At 32.0% G+C, this 18,663-nt stretch overlaps 1 protein-coding gene across 1 annotated transcript in view; it reads left to right on the top strand.

The window, feature by feature from the left end:
* LOC129746286 (uncharacterized) overlaps positions 1-18,663 on the top strand; it is a 148,144-nt gene continuing 129,481 nt past the window's right edge. The window contains exon 1 of the mRNA XM_055739883.1: positions 1-1,460. The gene's annotated coding sequence lies outside the window, so the exon portion shown is untranslated. The remainder of the gene's footprint in view (positions 1,461-18,663) is intronic.

Genomic DNA, 18,663 nt, shown 5'->3' with positions numbered 1-18,663 from the left:
CAACTGTGGAATGCAGGCCAGAGGAGAAAACGAAGAAACTGAATTTACGATTTCATTCGAAGTCGCGTACGGGACTGCGCAAGAGGTGTCTCCTGTGCTTGGTCGCTCGATTTAGTTTGTTGGTGCGGATTGCTGTCGCCGTTTTTTTTTAATTTTCTTAATTCGGTCCCCGTGATACTTGGCCTCCGGGTCTTTGTGGCCTCTGAACGAGGAAAGTTGCGGGTTGGTTTTTTTTCTCGTGGGTGTTCTACTATTGTCAGTGGTTTATTGGCTTCGAAGATAAGACTTCTAGAGCCCTCCTGAGGTGTGTTGTACAAGAGCCGTTTCGGTTTGTCGAGCAAATTTAGTTCTGTGCTAAGTGTGGAGGATATCCGTGCAAGAACCTTTAAGCCAATACAGTACGCTTGGCAGCGAGAAGAACAGTTTGGCGTTTTATGGCGTGAAAGTGGCCTACGAGGTTGGTGTTTTTTTTGTTCGAACACGGCTTAGCCGAAAAAGTGAAACGGACAAAGTGAGTGGTTTTTTATGTGCGCTGGTTTGTTCAGCTGAAAATTACTTTTTTTTCGATCAGAGGATTACGAATGTGTGTACGTACACTTATATTTTACCTCAAATATTTCGTTTCTACTGAATGGCACCGTTTTAGTGAAAGAAAACGTTAAAAGAGGATATCGAAACACGCAAGAAATATGTTCGGTAAATGAAACATGTTGAAAGATGTTTTCTCCTGAAAGTTTCCATACATTCATCTCGTTAATAGGATGTGATTTTGGAAGTGCGTGCGTGGAGTTTCTCGCTTGAAGTCGTGCAATCTCTCGAATGACGATCTTTGTTTTTTCCGCGTTGGGGCCTTTGGGGACCAGTTGGTAAGTCTTTTTTCACAAAAAGACCTGCATTCTAAATCACCAAGTTGCTGACAACTTTTGTGTGTGTACCTACTTCATTGGGGAGCTTTTCCAAGATCTCTGTTGCATCATTGTGGTGTGTGACCCGTCAAGATAATCATTCTCGAATAACACATGCACTGGAGCGAATATTTTGTAAGTGCAGTGTTCGCAGCAAAGAGGCATAAAAAGGCGAACATGTGTGCGAGTGTATTTTTGGGGGGATACGCTTCAGAGGAGCTTTAAACGCGACACAGTTGTCATAGCTGCGCTGAATCAAGACTTGCAAATTCTTGCGAATTCTAGTAGGTAATAAGTGGGTTGCATTTGCGCAAAAGGCTGGCTGCCGATCAACGTCCTATGCCAATGCACCGAACCGAAACCAGTCCTGTCCTGTCTGTTTAAAATCTCTTGTGAAGAAAGGCACCCCGGCACAACCACATTATTACCAAAGGCTAAGCTGCAGAAGGCGACCAGCAGAGAAGAAGATAGTCAAGAACGAGAATAACAAACATCGATTGAATGACCCATCGAGTGGTGGATAGGAGTTTGATCGAGTAGCAGATCGTTGCACAAGTAAGTAGACTTCAATGATGGTATCTGTAGGTACAGGAGAATTGGGATGCAATCAATTAGCAGCTTATAGCTCATTTAGCCTACATTGTGCGTATATTTCAGCAACAGTTGTCACGCAATACGATTACCGGCTGATTTTTATAAGGCTGGAACAAATATCAATTTCTTCTTTTGTCTCCCCCCCCCCCCCCCCCTTCGAAATTTCCAAAAACCCGAAGGGGGAAATAAATAAAGTTTTTAGTATTTCATGGAAATTTTGATAAAAAATTGAAGTATCCGAAAGATTACAAGACCAAAAAAGAAATTTTGGAAGATGGAAGTAATTTCACCATGTGTATTCTTGTTTTTATTGAATTTTTCAATAAAAAATTTCATTATTTTATAGGTTTTGTGCAATGATATAGCATGCAATTTTTTGCATGCAAGATTTTGTACAATTTATTCCAATTTATTTGTTTTTCGCATTATTTTTTATTGACCCCCCCCCCCCCCTCGCGATGTTCCAACTCTGAGTGACAAAAGAAGGATTTGAAATTTGTTCCGGCCTAACTGGTGACGAAATATTCAAAACCGGATGCCTTAGGTTCTGTCTCACACTGCTTAGGTTTGGCGAATGTTTCAAACAAATTTACTTGAAAGCTGTTGTTTTTTAATTAATTTCATAATTTACCAATACCTTGTGATTAAACCTCTACTGCGTGAACTATCCGTTGAGAAATTTTTGTTGTTGGTGGAAATATGTACTTGTATTGGTCTCTAACTAACAAATTTAAATAGAAATGACATTTAAAAAAATACATCTTTTCATTAAAATAGTTATGAAATAGTTATAAATGTTTTACAGTACTAAATTAGGCTTAAAAATCTTTGGCAAAGACAGTTGAAGAAACACCCAAAAAACTTTAAAAAAAACGGTTAAAGTGCAAAATTTTGTTATTAGATTATCGCTTCATTTGTTTCTCTTGAATGTTCGCTTCTGATCTATTCAATGTAAAACAAATTTTCATTCATGAATCTAATTGAAGTATTATCTGGCTCAGCTTAGTTGAAGACCGTGAGCAATTGCAATGTACAAGAAAAAATCATATCTACATATCGTCCCAAACAGACTTGCCTTGTCGAATTAAAAACAAAACCAAACAACACTGGCTGCCTAAGCAAAAAGTTATTAAAATGGTCAGCAATATTGTTGAATAACATAGAATTTCAAACAAAAATTAGAAAATAAAATAAACTTAAAAGAAGTTTTTTGGTCATTTTGAACAGTCCGGCCCGTTTCAGGTCCAGTGAGAACCCTGAACAGTGAGAACGATCGGAACCCTGAAATTTTTTTTATTGTTTATCATGAGATTGGGATCTACTATAATTTTAAATAAATCATTTACCTGTCCTCGTCTCCTACAAATTCGATGCTTTTCCAATTTGTAGGTACCGATTTTTCGGAAAACTAGACTCAGTTAGTAGAAGAAAAGAATTATTTCCTTAACCTTCCAAAGTCGTTCGGGTCAATATGACCCGAAGCGCACATTCTTATCATCATAACTCTTCGAGAAAAAATCGCAAAAATTTGATTTTAAAAACCTCCCTGGGGAATCACGAAATACACAATCTGTAGTACCAGGCAACTTCCTGTGGCCACCGGAAGTGCTCCCTCAAAAAAATCCGTAATTAGGCTGTTCGGGTCTATATGACCCGAGAGTTTGCGTAAGTTCCCTTGGCCGCAAATATTGACCGATTTCGATGAATTTTAATTCATTGTATAGATAATTTATTCTAGTTTCTCAATATTGAAAAAGGAAGTCGAAATATTTTACGAGATCACCAGTAGCTGATTCCGAATGAAAAAAGTCCCGAAAAAGAGCTCTTTTTAGAATGCTTATAACTTGTGACAGATTCCAAATATTGCGCTGATTTTATAATATTTGGAATTGTCAAGAATAAATCTATCCATGGATGTATAAATTTTTGGTGGTCCAAAGGAAGTTTTGGCCGCTATCCCGGAACTTCCGGTAGAAAAAAATCTCACTTCAAAAATGTCACCCAATTTTGGCTTTGCATTGCTGTATCTCGCTTACCAATAGACCGATTCTCTAAGTTCAAATTTTAGTTTTTTTTCGTTAACTTCATTATTATTTTTGTAGAGCATAGTTGGTTCCTCAAAAATCTCAGTTGTTCAGTATATTGTAATGAAACTCACATCTTTTTTGTCATTTTTCAAACTCTCCCTCATGTCGGTGGGTTTACGGGATTTTGATTGCGTGATTTCTCTAAAATTTGAACTCAAATTGGTCACTTTTTATATACCTAAAGATTCATTAGAATCTCCTCTTTCGATTGACATACATTTTATGTAGTGTTTTGAAAATTTGTAGCAAAGTTTTGCCAATTTACTGAATGCTGCCAGATTTCAACCAGTTTGGCCCACATTTTCAGCAGGTTGGTGTACAAATCTCGCACCCCTCACGTAGCCGCGGGAGAAACAAATCCTTTAGCTCTCTTTTTGTCGCTCACCAAATCTACCACCCAACCCAGCAGCAGGAGGAACTGCTGTCTCGCCGCGTGGTTTGTTGATTGATTGTGTTGATGCTGATACCTCTTTGCGTAGTAAACATTTTGATTTTAAAATAGAGAAAGATTATTTCTCCAAATTGAAATAAACTTCTTGAATCTTTTTAGATATTTTATCATTAGAATTCTTCAGTGACCTACATTTGTTTTGAATGTTATCATGGTTCTTTTTTTTTATTTCAAGCAGTGTCTACTGCAAGAGAAACAAAATCTATGATTTAAGTAACAAATATTCTGAAATTTTATTCAGAAACTTTAATCAGAAGTCGGAATCTGAAATCTGAATCTAAAATCCGAATCTGAAATCTCAAATTGAATCTGAATCTGAAATCTGAAATCTGAAATCAGAATCTGAGTCTCAATCTGAAATCTGAATCTGAAATCTGAATCAGAATTCTGAATCTGAAATCTTGGGAAACAGTGGTTTTCAAACTTTTTCCACTCACCGCCCCCTTTTTGAAATTTTTTGAGATCATCGCCCCCTTGGAAAATTTTTAGAAAATCTTTAAAAAAAATTAACTTAACTCAAAATTCATTCAAATTTATATGGGGTCTGCAGAGCCAAGGGGTAGGGCATTAAAAGTGTAAAAATGTTCGATTTTGATTTAATGCCAAACGATTCTTCATATTTCAAACTATATATCTTGATTTTTTGAAGATTTTTAGAATTTTATTTACATACTATTTCGTTTGAAAGAAAAGAGCAAATTTTCGAAAAATATATGGAAAATATGGCACAACATAACAACTTAAAATCGTGTTTTCTCGAAATAAGCTTTAATGTACTTAATCGTTTTGGCACCGAGGGCCTCATTTTGCTTCAAATCTCCAGTTGAAACTTAATTCTATGTTAAGTTCCCTTGACAATTACTTAAACTGATTGATTAGTTTGATTTGATATAAAATCATACGCATTTAACAAATGTTGGTAAATAAAATTATATATTCCCCATCAGTTTGCATAATTGAATACAAACTAATTTCTATGAAGCCGGTGAATAACGTAAAAAATAGTATTATTTCTTGATATCTGCACTTGAGTCCTGTTCAAAGTTATGCAGCATTCACGGGTCTTAAAGTTTAAATTTGATTCTAATGACTGAATTCCGGCAGTGTTAGTGATAACCGAATACATTTAAAGTTCATCCAATTGATTTTTTGAATCGACTGAAATAAAGATGAACAAATAAGAACTTAAAACAAATTCTCTTACCTAAACATATTCTTGCTTATTTTCATTAGATCACAGATGACGCTTTTTTTTGCAGGTTTTGTCTGTTTACCAGATTTTTTGTGACGAAACAATTTAATTAATTCATAAATTAATCTTTTTTAGCATAACCCAAAATAATCAAACAAAACAAGACCAACATGTGGAGCATATACAAAATCTGTAACTATCTTTAAGACACATTATTATCAAAAAGAAATTTGAGATACTGGTTCAAAATTTGCTTGCAGCTCTGCGAAATTATAGATATGTATTTTAGTCTTGAACCTGATGTTTGGTTCTGTAACGTTGTTTCATAATTTTTCATCGAACTTTCTCGTTGATATGTTAAATCTACGTTGATTCTACGACCTGAAATTCGACCTCACCTCCCCCCTGAGCCCTTCCAACGCCCCCCAAATTTCAAAATTGAGCTCACTGCCCCCCTGAAAGCTCTCAACGCCCCCAAGGGGGCGGTAGGGACCACTTTGAAAACCACTGTTGGGAAATAATTTTATCGGCTATATCGGTGATATTTTATATTCTTTGAGAAAGAATATTTAAGAATTGAAAAATTATAGGCGGATAGAAGATTAGAATAAGATGAAAGATGTTGAAATTGAGCGGAAAGGCAATTTTAATTTGAAAAACTTTTTATCACATTTCATCGTTTTGTTCCTCACGGGCCTACTATCTTGCAGTGCTTGATACAGAGAGAATTCTTTCTCAAAGAATATAAAATTTCACCGATATAGCCGATAAAATAATTTCCCAAATTAAATTTACGATGATTAACTCTTCATTTTAAGAATTTGAGATCTGAATATTAATTCTGAAATCTGAATCGGAAATCTAAAATCTGAATCTGAAATCTAAATCTGAAATCTGAATCTGAAATCTGAATCTTTAATCTGAATCTGAAATCTGAATCTGAAATCTGAATCTAAAATCTGAATCTGAAATCTGAATCTGAAATCTGAATCTGAAATCTGAATCTGAAATCTGAATCTGAAATCTGAATCTGAAATCTGAATCTGAAATCTGAATCTGAAATCTGAATCTGAAATCTGAATCTGAAATCTGAATCTGAAATCTGAATCTGAAATCTGAATCTGAAATCTGAATCTGAAATCTGAATCTGAAATCTGAATCTGAAATCTGAATCTGAAATCTGAATCTGAAATCTGAATCTGAAATCTGAATCTGAAATCTGAATCTGAAATCTGAATCTGAAATCTGAATCTGAAATCTGAATCTGAAATCTGAATCTGAAATCTGAATCTGAAATCTGAATCTGAAATCTGAATCTGAAATCTGAATCTGAAATCTGAATCTGAAATCTGAATCTGAAATCTGAATCTGAAATCTGAATCTGAAATCTGAATCTGAAATCTGAATCTGAAATCTGAATCTGAAATCTGAATCTGAAATCTGAATCTGAAATCTGAATCTGAAATCTGAATCTGAAATCTGAATCTGAAATCTGAATCTGAAATCTGAATCTGAAATCTGAATCTGAAATCTGAATCTGAAATCTGAATCTGAAATCTGAATCTGAAATCTGAATCTGAAATCTGAATCTGAAATCTGAATCTGAAATCTGAATCTGAAATCTGAATCTGAAATCTGAATCTGAAATCTGAATCTGAAATCTGAATCTGAAATCTGAATCTGAAATCTGAATCTGAAATCTGAATCTGAAATCTGAATCTGAAATCTGAATCTGAAATCTGAATCTGAAATCTGAATCTGAAATCTGAATCTGAAATCTGAATCTGAAATCTGAATCTGAATTCTGAATCTGAAATCTGAATCTGAAATCTGAATCTGAAATCTGAAATCTGAATCTGAAATCTGAATCTGAAATCTGAATCTGAAATCTGAATCTGAAATCTGAATCTGAAATCTGAATCTGAAATCTGAATCTGAAATCTGAATCTGAAATCTGAATCTGAAATCTGAATCTGAAATCTGAATCTGAAATCTGAATCTGAAATCTGAATCTGAAATCTGAATCTGAAATCTGAATCTGAAATCTGAATCTGAAATCTGAATCTGAAATCTGAATCTGAAATCTGAATCTGAAATCTGAATCTGAAATCTGAATCTGAAATCTGAATCCGAAATCTGAATCTGAAATCTGAATCTGAAATCTGAATCTTAAATCTGAATCTGAAATCTGAATCTGAAATCTGGATCTAAAATCTGAAATCTGAAATCTAAAATCTGAAATCTGAAATCTGAAATCTGAAATCTGCAATCTGCAATCTGAGTCTGAATCATGGACGTCAACTTTTGAAATGTTTCTCATCCATTCACATATTTTTAATATAAAATATCAAAAAAGATTCAAGCAATTCCTACAACAATAAAACAATCATTTCGTTATCAGCATCAGCACTTTTAATCAACAAACCACGCGGCGAGACAGCAGTTCCTCCTGCTGCTGGGTTGGGTGGTAGATTTGGTGAGCGACAAAAAGAGAGCTAAAGGATTTGTTTCTCCCGCGGCTACGTGAGGGGTGCGAGATTTGTACACCAACCTGCTGAAAATGTGGGCCAAACTGGTTGAAATCTGGCAGCATTCAGTAAATTGGCAAAACTTTGCTACAAATTTTCAAAACACCACACAAAAAGTATGTCCATCGAAAGAGGAGATTCTAACAAATCTTTAGGTATATAAAAAGTGACCAATTTGAGTTCAAATTTTAGAGAAATCACACAATCAAAATCCCGTAAACCCACCGACATGAGGGAGAGTTTGAAAAATGACAAAAAAGATGTGAGTTTCATTACAATATACTGAACAACTGAGATTTTTGAGGAACCAACTATGCTCTACAAAAATAATAATGAAGTTAACGAAAAAAAACTAAAATTTGAACTTAGAGAATCGGTCTATTGGTAAGCGAGATACAGCAATGCAAAGCCAAAATTGGGTGACATTTTTGAAGTGAGATTTTTTTCTACCGGAAGTTCCGGGATAGCGGCCAAAACTTCCTTTGGACCACCAAAAATTTATACATCCATGGATAGATTTATTCTTGACAATTCCAAATATTATAAAATCAGCGCAATATTTGGAATCTGTCACAAGTTATAAGCATTCTAAAAAGAGCTCTTTTTCGGGACTTTTTTCATTCGGAATCAGCTACTGGTGATCTCGTAAAATATTTCGACTTCCTTTTTCAATATTGAGAAACTAGAATAAATTATCTATACAATGAATTAAAATTCATCGAAATCGGTCAATATTTGCGGCCAGGAGAACGTACGTAAACTACAGGTCAAATTTATCTAAAATAGATTTGTACGGAAATTTTGCGAACGGCTTTGGAAGGTTAAGGGCGTCCAGCTGCACCACTTTACAAATGGCGATATATACATGAAAACATTTAACCATTTTTCGGTATATACTCAAAAATAAAAAAAAATGGTTAAAATTCTCAATTGAAAAATTCTGCCTAAACATATTAGGCAGTTTTGAGGCAAAAGCCTCAAAATGGTTATCTTCAAACCAAAAAATGGTTATAAAAAATGAGCGTATAGTATTTCAAATTGATTTTTTTAACTAACTGACCCAAATCTGATCTAAAATTCTCCACGATTTTGAAAAATTTACCGCCACAATTTTATTCATCATCATGATGGTTTCAACGAAAATTTAATCAAAATCGAAGAATTTTTTCTTCGATGGTGGCAAAAGTTCTTTCTTTTGATTTTATGTAATTCAAAATTCGTTTATATTGACTTAAAATATTTTCCTTCTCTCTCTATATAAATCTATATATGACCCATTCCAAGCACCCCTCAACTGGAGAACCGATTTTTATTTTTCATTATCCAAAAATAAATTGCATTGCGTTAGAAAGGGTATTTCTTGAGTGTCATTTTCCATTAAAAGATTTCCAGTTACCTTTTCTTGGAATTGAGTATGTTATCGTTAAAATTTAAAATTTTTAGTATGAAATTAAATTGATTTTTGCAATTTTTCTTTATTTATAACATAACTTTGTCAAAAATCTAGCTATGTCAAAAAAAATATTGCAAAATGATGGTAGAAAAGTCATTTTTAAGCATGATATAAGATAAATAACAGTCACTGCAAGTTTACGCTCTAGAATCGTTGATATCTTTTTTGATCTATTTTTAATCTTTGTGACGTCACGAAAATTGTACTGTTTTTCAATTTATGATTTGCTGAAATTTCACATATTGTCAAAAATTGAAAGTCTTTCCAAACTTTTTGAATGGAATTTAATGCAGTTTTCAGATTGAAAATCGGTTAAGAAGGTTGTGAGTTGCACCCGGGTAAAGAATGCGTTGTGACGTCACGAAAATTTATTAACTTTTTTTTGAAATCTTTCAAGACTTTTTACTTCAACACATTTATTCAATACAAGTTCAACACAACAATGCGCTTCAATAATCGAATTCTATTATCAAGTTTTTAAAGAAACTAAATTTTTTTTTGCATTAACTCTGTTGTTTTTAAACATTTCTAATAAAACGTATAAATTCGCGCTTAAAAACACTTCTTTCGAGAATAAACAAACTATCAAACAAATGAAATCCTAATCGATTTTTTAAAAGAATATTTGTGAATCATAAAGCATGTAGTTATCTTTGATTTGAATAAAAATCTTGCAAAAGATCAAGTTCTTCATATATCTATGTTAGAATGACAAACACCGCTAGTAGCTTCTATTTCTTTCTGGCATTATGTTCAAACAAAATAAGTTCCATGAAATAAATGCAATGAGATTCGAAAAATCTTGGAACATGATAAACTTAATAGATTAACTTTTTATATAAAAAAAAAATTCATAAGACTTTCATAGAAAATTAATTAATAAAATTAATTAAATTATTCTAATAAAAAACTGCTCTTATTGAAATTTCCACCTCAAAGAATGTCACTAGAAAATCCAAATCAAACCCCGTGTTCAAATAAAATCTCGCAAAAGAGACTTTTAACTGAATTAAAAAAATAAATAAATTAAAATATTTACTAGCACAAGGTCACATGCAAAATTTGTTCCAGATTATTCTAAGGAAAGGGGTTGCGCAACGCACCTGAAGTTTGTATGGAATTATGTGTTTTTTTTCGGTATTAACAAAAAAAAAACAGTTTTTCGTCAATAATTTAGGTCCGTATCAACCAATTTTTCTTTTAATTTGAGTATTTTAAAGCTTTAATTATGACAATATTTCATCTGAGGAATGCATTTCGATCAGAGTTATCATAGAACAGCTATAACGTTAAAAATTAGCGTCGATTAACGATCATTCAGGTATTTTTTGTAATTGACCCATCAGAAGCTAATTTTTGAAACTCAAAAACCTTTTTAACTAAACCATTGTCGAAATGGGATCTTGAGATAAACGAAAGTTTTGTGAATGACTATAATTAAAACAAATCAGCCGATAGGGACTTCAAAAACTTGGTGCAAAACTTGGTTTTCATGTTCCTTCCAAACCCAATTTCTCATAATTCCATACAAATTTTAGGCTCATTGTGCCATCTATTTCCGTGGGCCAATCCCCAAATTTGGCACTGGACTTTGTGTTAGGCCTAGGATCTATTTTAGGTTGCAACTTATAAGATTTTCATTAGTTGGCTGATTTAGGCATTAACTAACTTTGAAAAGATCGAAGACTTTGAAATTATCATTTATTTTTCCTTTCCTTTGCAATTAAAGATTAAAAAGATTCAGAAACACATTTGAACGCTTTTACAAATAAATTTTTCCTAGTATCAGTTTTTTTTCTAAATAATATTCACACGATCGCACAAAAAAACTTCAAATGAAATTAATGTGAGTGAGCAGTGTTGCAAACCTTATCTGCTTATATGGGCCTTTGAGATTTAATTCCCCTTATTTTTTTGGGAATAAATGGATCGATTTCATCACCAAATCACATTATTTATTAAGTTTTTAAGCAATTTAAGTAAATTAAGCATTAATTTTAAGATTATACTTTGATTTATTTCATGTCGCTGACCATAAAATTTCGTGACGTCACAACGCTTTGCAAAACCCTGCTTTAAAAAAATGGTGCGTTGTGACGTCACGAAACATAATCGCTAATCGCTTAAAATAAATTGAAATCAAAATTTGAAAAAATCAAAACGGCGATTTGTTGGTTGTAATGAATCGATACTTTGCTGAAATTTTCATAAAATTTGATCAAACAGAAGAGCAGAAAAATGCGGCGTTGTAAAAAAAAACTGAAAAGTGGAAAAAGAGGCGCGTTGTGACGTCACGGTTCCTTTTGCTTATATTTTGCTAACTATTTGTTCTAGAAAAATACTTTTGGTTTCAAAATGTGGAGAATAAATTTTAACCTTATAAGGTATATTTTTAACAATGTGCGATATAACCTGTAAAACTTAGAGCAAGTTCACTGGTGTTGGGAAACTGGTAGAAATTTTGACATTTTGAAAATTTTAGCATGCAAAAATGGGCGTTGTTATTTTTTACAACATTATTTCTATTTCAGCCGTATGTGATAGAAATATTGCTATTTTTGCATCACAGCATGCGAAAATACAACACGTGTTGTAAAAAAACTGGAAAGCCACAGACCTTGAAAATGTTTTTGCATGGAAAAATTTTCAAAATGTGCCGTAAGTGTAAAATTTCTACCACTTTTTCCCAACACCAGTGAACTTGCTCTTACATACAATATACAAAAAAAAATGTTTTGCAAACGTTGTGACGTCACGCTGGAATGGGTCATATATCAAAGAAATAAAATTTATATTCAAAGATAGATTCACGAGTAGGCTGGGATTGAAATAGGAAGCTGTTGACAAAAATTTAAAATTTAAAAACAAGTATGAAATTTTGAAGTGCTATGAAGATTACGGTGTTTTAGAAGCATGGAGTTTCCATTTATCAAAAAAATTCAAGCTTTGTAAGATTGGATTAGAATTACCCAAAATCGACCTCAGTTGGCCCAGAATGGAAGATTTGGACTTACTGAAACGAATCCCTGAAAACCTGACGAAGGTTTTTTTTTTCATTGGTGAGTTCGTTTCATGTTATAAGATGCAGTGAGTCAAGTGGAAAATGACTAAATCGTGCCAGATCCCTTGAATTGGTTTTAAATTATTTAGTTAAATTTTCATACATTCAAAGTTTGAAAATATTTTTAAAATTTATAACCTAACCCTACATAATCATAAGAAGCGTTTGGCAGGGAACTCCACGCTTCATCCATCCCTTGTTTCCGTATCTTTTGCGTTTTACATCACATGATTGGCCTGGCCGTAGTAGTATCTGCAATACATATTCTATGTATCAGATGCTATGTTGAAAAGAAAAATGAAGAACGGAAGTTTTTCATTTTCCAGGATGCAAACAAGTTTTGGCCCTGTTGGTGTCAGAAAAAGAACAAGCAAAAGAAGAAAAACAAATAAAATTTATATTCAAAGAACTCTAGAACCTTGATTCAGAGGTGTGTTTCTTTTGTTTCAATGGAACTGTTGTTTTCTCTGCGTGTACTATTTTAAAATGAAATTGCATGAAAAGCATGATCAAAACATTAAAATGACTTTACAAGCAAGTTGTGGAGTTTTATAATTGTCCCGACTCTCTCATAGTGGGCCTCAAAACTCGCTGTCAAAAAAGTTTTACGTTTTTCGAGGTTAGTTTTTGAAAAAATGTCTATAAGACATTCGTTTCAAAAGAAAAAGTCTTGGTGCCTTCCACAAGGTTTTTTGAAATTGTATAATTAACTTTTTTGAAGAAGGTATTACGATTACCTACATGTTAAACATAAAAAAACTAGAAAATTAATTTCATCTTTGGGTGAACTGTTCAGGATAAAAAATAACATTAAAACAGATGCATTTTAAAATGATGAAACAGTGTAGAACGTATCATTAAACTATTTTGACACCTAAGCTCTCAAAAAGCCCATGATCATATTTTTAGAGTTTTAAGCCACTGTGCAACAGGGTGTGCAGTTTAGCAATTTTTTTTTCGAATCTCCAAAATCCTGTACTCTGAAAAGTTTCTTTTTTGGTTAAAATGAGCGACAGAATTTTTGTAGATTTTCAAGATGACATTTACAGATGCCATGATTTTGCAAAAATTAAACTTAAATCAGGTAGAATTTGATTCGGAAACACGAGAAGATAACCCCAAAATAAATAAATAATATCTGATTGAAATACCTACGTATGAGATGTAGGCTCAACCGGGTTAAGTAAAAGATATAGCTACGCACCATAATGTGTGGGGTGTAGTAAGACTGACCCCTGCCGAGAATTTCAAGCTGTTCTGAAAATTGTTGTCATATATCACAACGAGACGTGGCGGTGGGTTGGATTTCAATTCGTTACAGAAAAGTTTCATTCTTAGGAATACATGCTGTAGGTTGACGCTGCTGTCATAATGAGCTCGAATCGGTACGTGACAAACGATCGTTTTTTTTTCGGGCGATGATGGTAAGATTATTTTTATTCACATAAAGATGTATGAATAACGCCAGTTGTTTCATAATTAGAACACCCAGAAGGAAAGAGGAATGCAATATTCTCCCTCGTCATTTGACCCAACGCGACGGCTTAGAAGATGCATTTTGGTTCGGATTGTGTGTCTTTGCTGTCCTAACTCTGACCGAATAGAACGGTTTAGAATCGGAGAAAAAGGTCATCGGGACATGCTAATAATAAGAGGCCACTGGAATTACCTGTGCACTGGAGAAGGTGCAATGGCTTTGTCAGTGTCCCGAAGAGTATGAAATATGCATGCTCGGTTATCTTTACAAGGGTACACTGTTGTCCAATAGGGTTACCGATTTTCCATAAAGAACAGGGTGTTTTGATATTAAACGAAATTTTTAATTGGTGGTTCATTGGAAACCTTAACTCGAAAACCCAAGCCAGAGTGATAGCAAAACGAGTTTCTTTAGGACTTGGTTGCTTCTCAATTCGACCAACATTCGAAGCCTCCGGTAGTGAGCAAGCACCTTTTGGTCTAGTATCGGAAAGGTACATGCCCTTTCGGTCCGGAATCGAACCGTGTTCTCCTTCGGGTGGGCGTATAAATATTCAAGTCTGGAGAGACTCGACGAGCTCGATTCCGATAGCCAGCCGGAGCAATTGTTTTATCAATCGTTTCCATGGAGTTCACTAAACGATCTCTCGTATTCACACTGCATTAGGAGTTAATATCTACCCCCTCGAAACGGTATCTTCTCGAAGAAAGGAATTCCAACTGGCATAGCCAAATGGAAGGAACTAATTTCCATTAAACGACCTACAGGCGGAGGTCAAATAGACGCGGAGGGAACTTTATACACTGTTTTTTTGCCTTTTCTGTTCTATTCGTTTTCATGATTGTTCCTAAAACGGCCGCGTTTAGAAAGACATTCGGAATTCCTTAGACCGAACATTCCAAAACTGTGTGTGAAGGTTAGTCAGAAAACAACTGAATCTCGCGAGCCCCACGGCAATGCTGCTCAGCAGTCCATCCAACTCTCGTTGTTGGATTCAGTAGAATTGAGCCGAAGTAATAGCTCAAACAATTTCGGTGAGGCTGTCTGTACGACTGGACCTTTTTTAACGATCACACATTAAGAGATCATTAAAAAAAGCTCGACGCCTAGCCGCTGCTGATGCAATGAAGATATGAAAGCTGCTAACCTGAAGAAGTTATGGCTCAAATAGGCCACTTTCGTATCACCTAAGGGCCCTTCAATTCTTAGGAATCGGTGAGGTGCTAATAGAAGTTCACTTGAGATAACAACACTTCTGAATTTGTATAAAGGTTATTACTACTAGGTTTTTTGCAAATCTTATGCCAATTTAAAGTTGTCTAAACTTTGAAATTCTTTAACTTGGAGAATCAAAACCAGGATTTCATGTCGGTATTTAAATTCGAAAAACGAATTTGTGACAAAAACTAAAAAATAACAAAAATGACAAAAATGACAAAAACGACAAAAACGACAAAAACGACAAAAATGACAAAAATGACAAAAATGACAAAAATGACAAAAATGACAAAAATGACAAAAATGACAAAAATGACAAAAATGACAAAAATGACAAAAATGACAAAAATGACAAAAATGACAAAAATGACAAAAATGACAAAAATGACAAAAATGACAAAAATGACAAAAATGACAAAAATGACAAAAATGACAAAAATGACAAAAATGACAAAAATGACAAAAATGACAAAAATGACAAAAATGACAAAAATGACAAAAATGACAAAAATGACAAAAATGACAAAAATGACAAAAATGACAAAAATGACAAAAATGACAAAAATGACAAAAATGACAAAAATGACAAAAATGACAAAAATGACAAAAATGACAAAAATGACAAAAATGACAAAAATGACAAAAATGACAAAAATGACAAAAATGACAAAAATGACAAAAATGACAAAAATGACAAAAATGACAAAAATGACAAAAATGACAAAAATGACAAAAATGACAAAAATGACAAAAATGACAAAAATGACAAAAATGACAAAAATGACAAAAATGACAAAAATGACAAAAATGACAAAAATGACAAAAATGACAAAAATGACAAAAATGACAAAAATGACAAAAATGACAAAAATGACAAAAATGACAAAAATGACAAAAATGACAAAAATGACAAAAATGACAAAAATGACAAAAATGACAAAAATGACAAAAATGACAAAAATGACAAAAATGACAAAAATGACAAAAATGACAAAAATGACAAAAATGACAAAAATGACAAAAATGACAAAAATGACAAAAATGACAAAAATGACAAAAATGACAAAAATGACAAAAATGACAAAAATGACAAAAATGACAAAAATGACAAAAATGACAAAAATGACAAAAATGACAAAAATGACAAAAATGACAAAAATGACAAAAATGACAAAAATGACAAAAATGACAAAAATGACAAAAATTACAAAAATGGCAAAAATGACAAAAATGACAAAAATGACAAAAATGACAAAAATGACAAAAATGACAAAAATGACAAAAATGACAAAAATGACAAAAATGACAAAAATGACAAAAATGACAAAAATGACAAAAATGACAAAAATGACAAAAATGACAAAAATACAAAAATGACAAAAATGACAAAAATGACAAAAATGACAAAAATGACAAAAATGACAAAAATGACAAAAATGACAAAAATGACAAAAATGACAAAAATGACAAAAATGACAAAAATGACAAAAATGACAAAAATGACAAAAATGACAAAAATGACAAAAATGACAAAAATGACAAAAATGACAAAAATGACAAAAATGACAAAAATGACAAAAATGACAAAAATGACAAAAATGACAAAAATGACAAAAATGACAAAAATGACAAAAATGACAAAAATGACAAAAATGACAAAAATGACAAAAATGACAAAAATGACAAAAATGGCAAAAATGACAAAAATGACAAAAATGACAAAAATGACAAAAATGACAAAAATGACAAAAATGACAAAAATGACAAAAATGACAAAAATGACAAAAATGACAAAAATGACAAAAATGACAAAAATGACAAAAATGACAAAAATGACAAAAATGACAAAAATGACAAAAATGACAAAAATGACAAAAATGACAAAAATTACAAAAATTACAAAAATTACAAAAATGATAAAAATGACAAAAATGACAAAAATGACAAAAATGACAAAAATGACAAAAATGACAAAAATGACAAAAATGACAAAAATGACAAAAATGACAAAAATGACAAAAATGACAAAAATGACAAAAATGACAAAAATGACAAAAATGACAAAAATGACAAAAATGACAAAAATGACAAAAATGACAAAAATGACAAAAATGACAAAAATGACAAAAATGACAAAAATGACAAAAATGACAAAAATGACAAAAATGACAAAAATGACAAAAATGACAAAAATGACAAAAATGACAAAAATGACAAAAATGACAAAAATGACAAAAATGACAAAAATGACAAAAATGACAAAAATGACAAAAATGACAAAAATGACAAAAATGACAAAAATGACAAAAATGACAAAAATGACAAAAATGACAAAAATGACAAAAATGGCAAAAATGACAAAAATGACAAAAATGACAAAAATGACAAAAATGACAAAAATGACAAAAATGACAAAAATGACAAAAATGACAAAAATGACAAAAATGACAAAAATGACAAAAATGACAAAAATGACAAAAATGACAAAAATGACAAAAATGACAAAAATGACAAAAATGACAAAAATGACAAAAATGACAAAAATGACAAAAATGACAAAAATGACAAAAATGACAAAAATGACAAAAATGACAAAAATGACAAAAATGACAAAAATGACAAAAATGACAAAAATGACAAAAATGACAAAAATGACAAAAATGACAAAAATGACAAAAATGACAAAAATGACAAAAATGACAAAAATGACAAAAATGACAAAAATGACAAAAATGACAAAAATGACAAAAATGACAAAAATGACAAAAATGACAAAAATGACAAAAAGGCATTACCTTGACAGCGTCATCTCTTCAGAAGCCACGTAACATAAGTCATTACTGAAAAGATTAATTTGATTCACTCTCACAATCCTTACAAAAATAATTATGCCTTGGGAAGTAAGATGATTTAAGTTTTCGTTTTAGTGGAATACCATTTCAATGCTCATGATTTATTTCAAAGTTTGCGCCAGAGGTTCTCAAATTTGCCACAAATTAAAATGTTATTAAAATTTAAAATTAAAATAAATTCTTCTTCTAGAAGGCATGTTAAATTTACGAAAATTATCAATGAAATATAATTTGATTTTAAATTTAAAGAAATCATATTAAAAAATCATGCTCCTTTGCCAAAACAAAAAAGAGTTTGAAATATGATTGTCTGATGTGTTTCGATAAACAATATTTCAATTGTTTTTATTGAAAATAATTTCTGATATTGAGGAAAATAGTCCGGATTCGCATGATTCAAATACTTGCAGGAAACAATCTGGAAAGCTTGGGTCGGAATCATTCCGAAATTTGTGGTTCCAAATTTTATATAAACATTAAAATTCAATGTCTGTGATAAGATTTTGAATTCTGTATCCAATTTATTGTTCTTGAATTTCAGTTTTGATCATCATTCGCACAAAATTCTTAATCAAATCTTTGTTTTACTTTTCAAACCTAACCTTATTGCATATTCTATATTCGAAACTCATAATTCCGGAATATAAATAGTAAATATTTATAATCACAAACCATTTTAAGATTTTTATTTGACATTTTTACTTTTGATTCTGTAGAATCTCAAGTTTCATAGCTCCCAATTTTAATTTAGATTCACAAGTCAAATTCAAAATTAAATAATAACTGAATAACGATTCCATATTCCATATCCAGTCAAAAATACAAAATTCAAATACATTTCTGTT

The sequence above is a fragment of the Uranotaenia lowii genome, chromosome 2 (assembly GCF_029784155.1).
Source record: "Uranotaenia lowii strain MFRU-FL chromosome 2, ASM2978415v1, whole genome shotgun sequence".
Taxonomy (NCBI): Eukaryota; Metazoa; Arthropoda; class Insecta; order Diptera; family Culicidae; genus Uranotaenia; species Uranotaenia lowii.
This window is presented reverse-complemented; position numbering and strand designations above follow the sequence as displayed.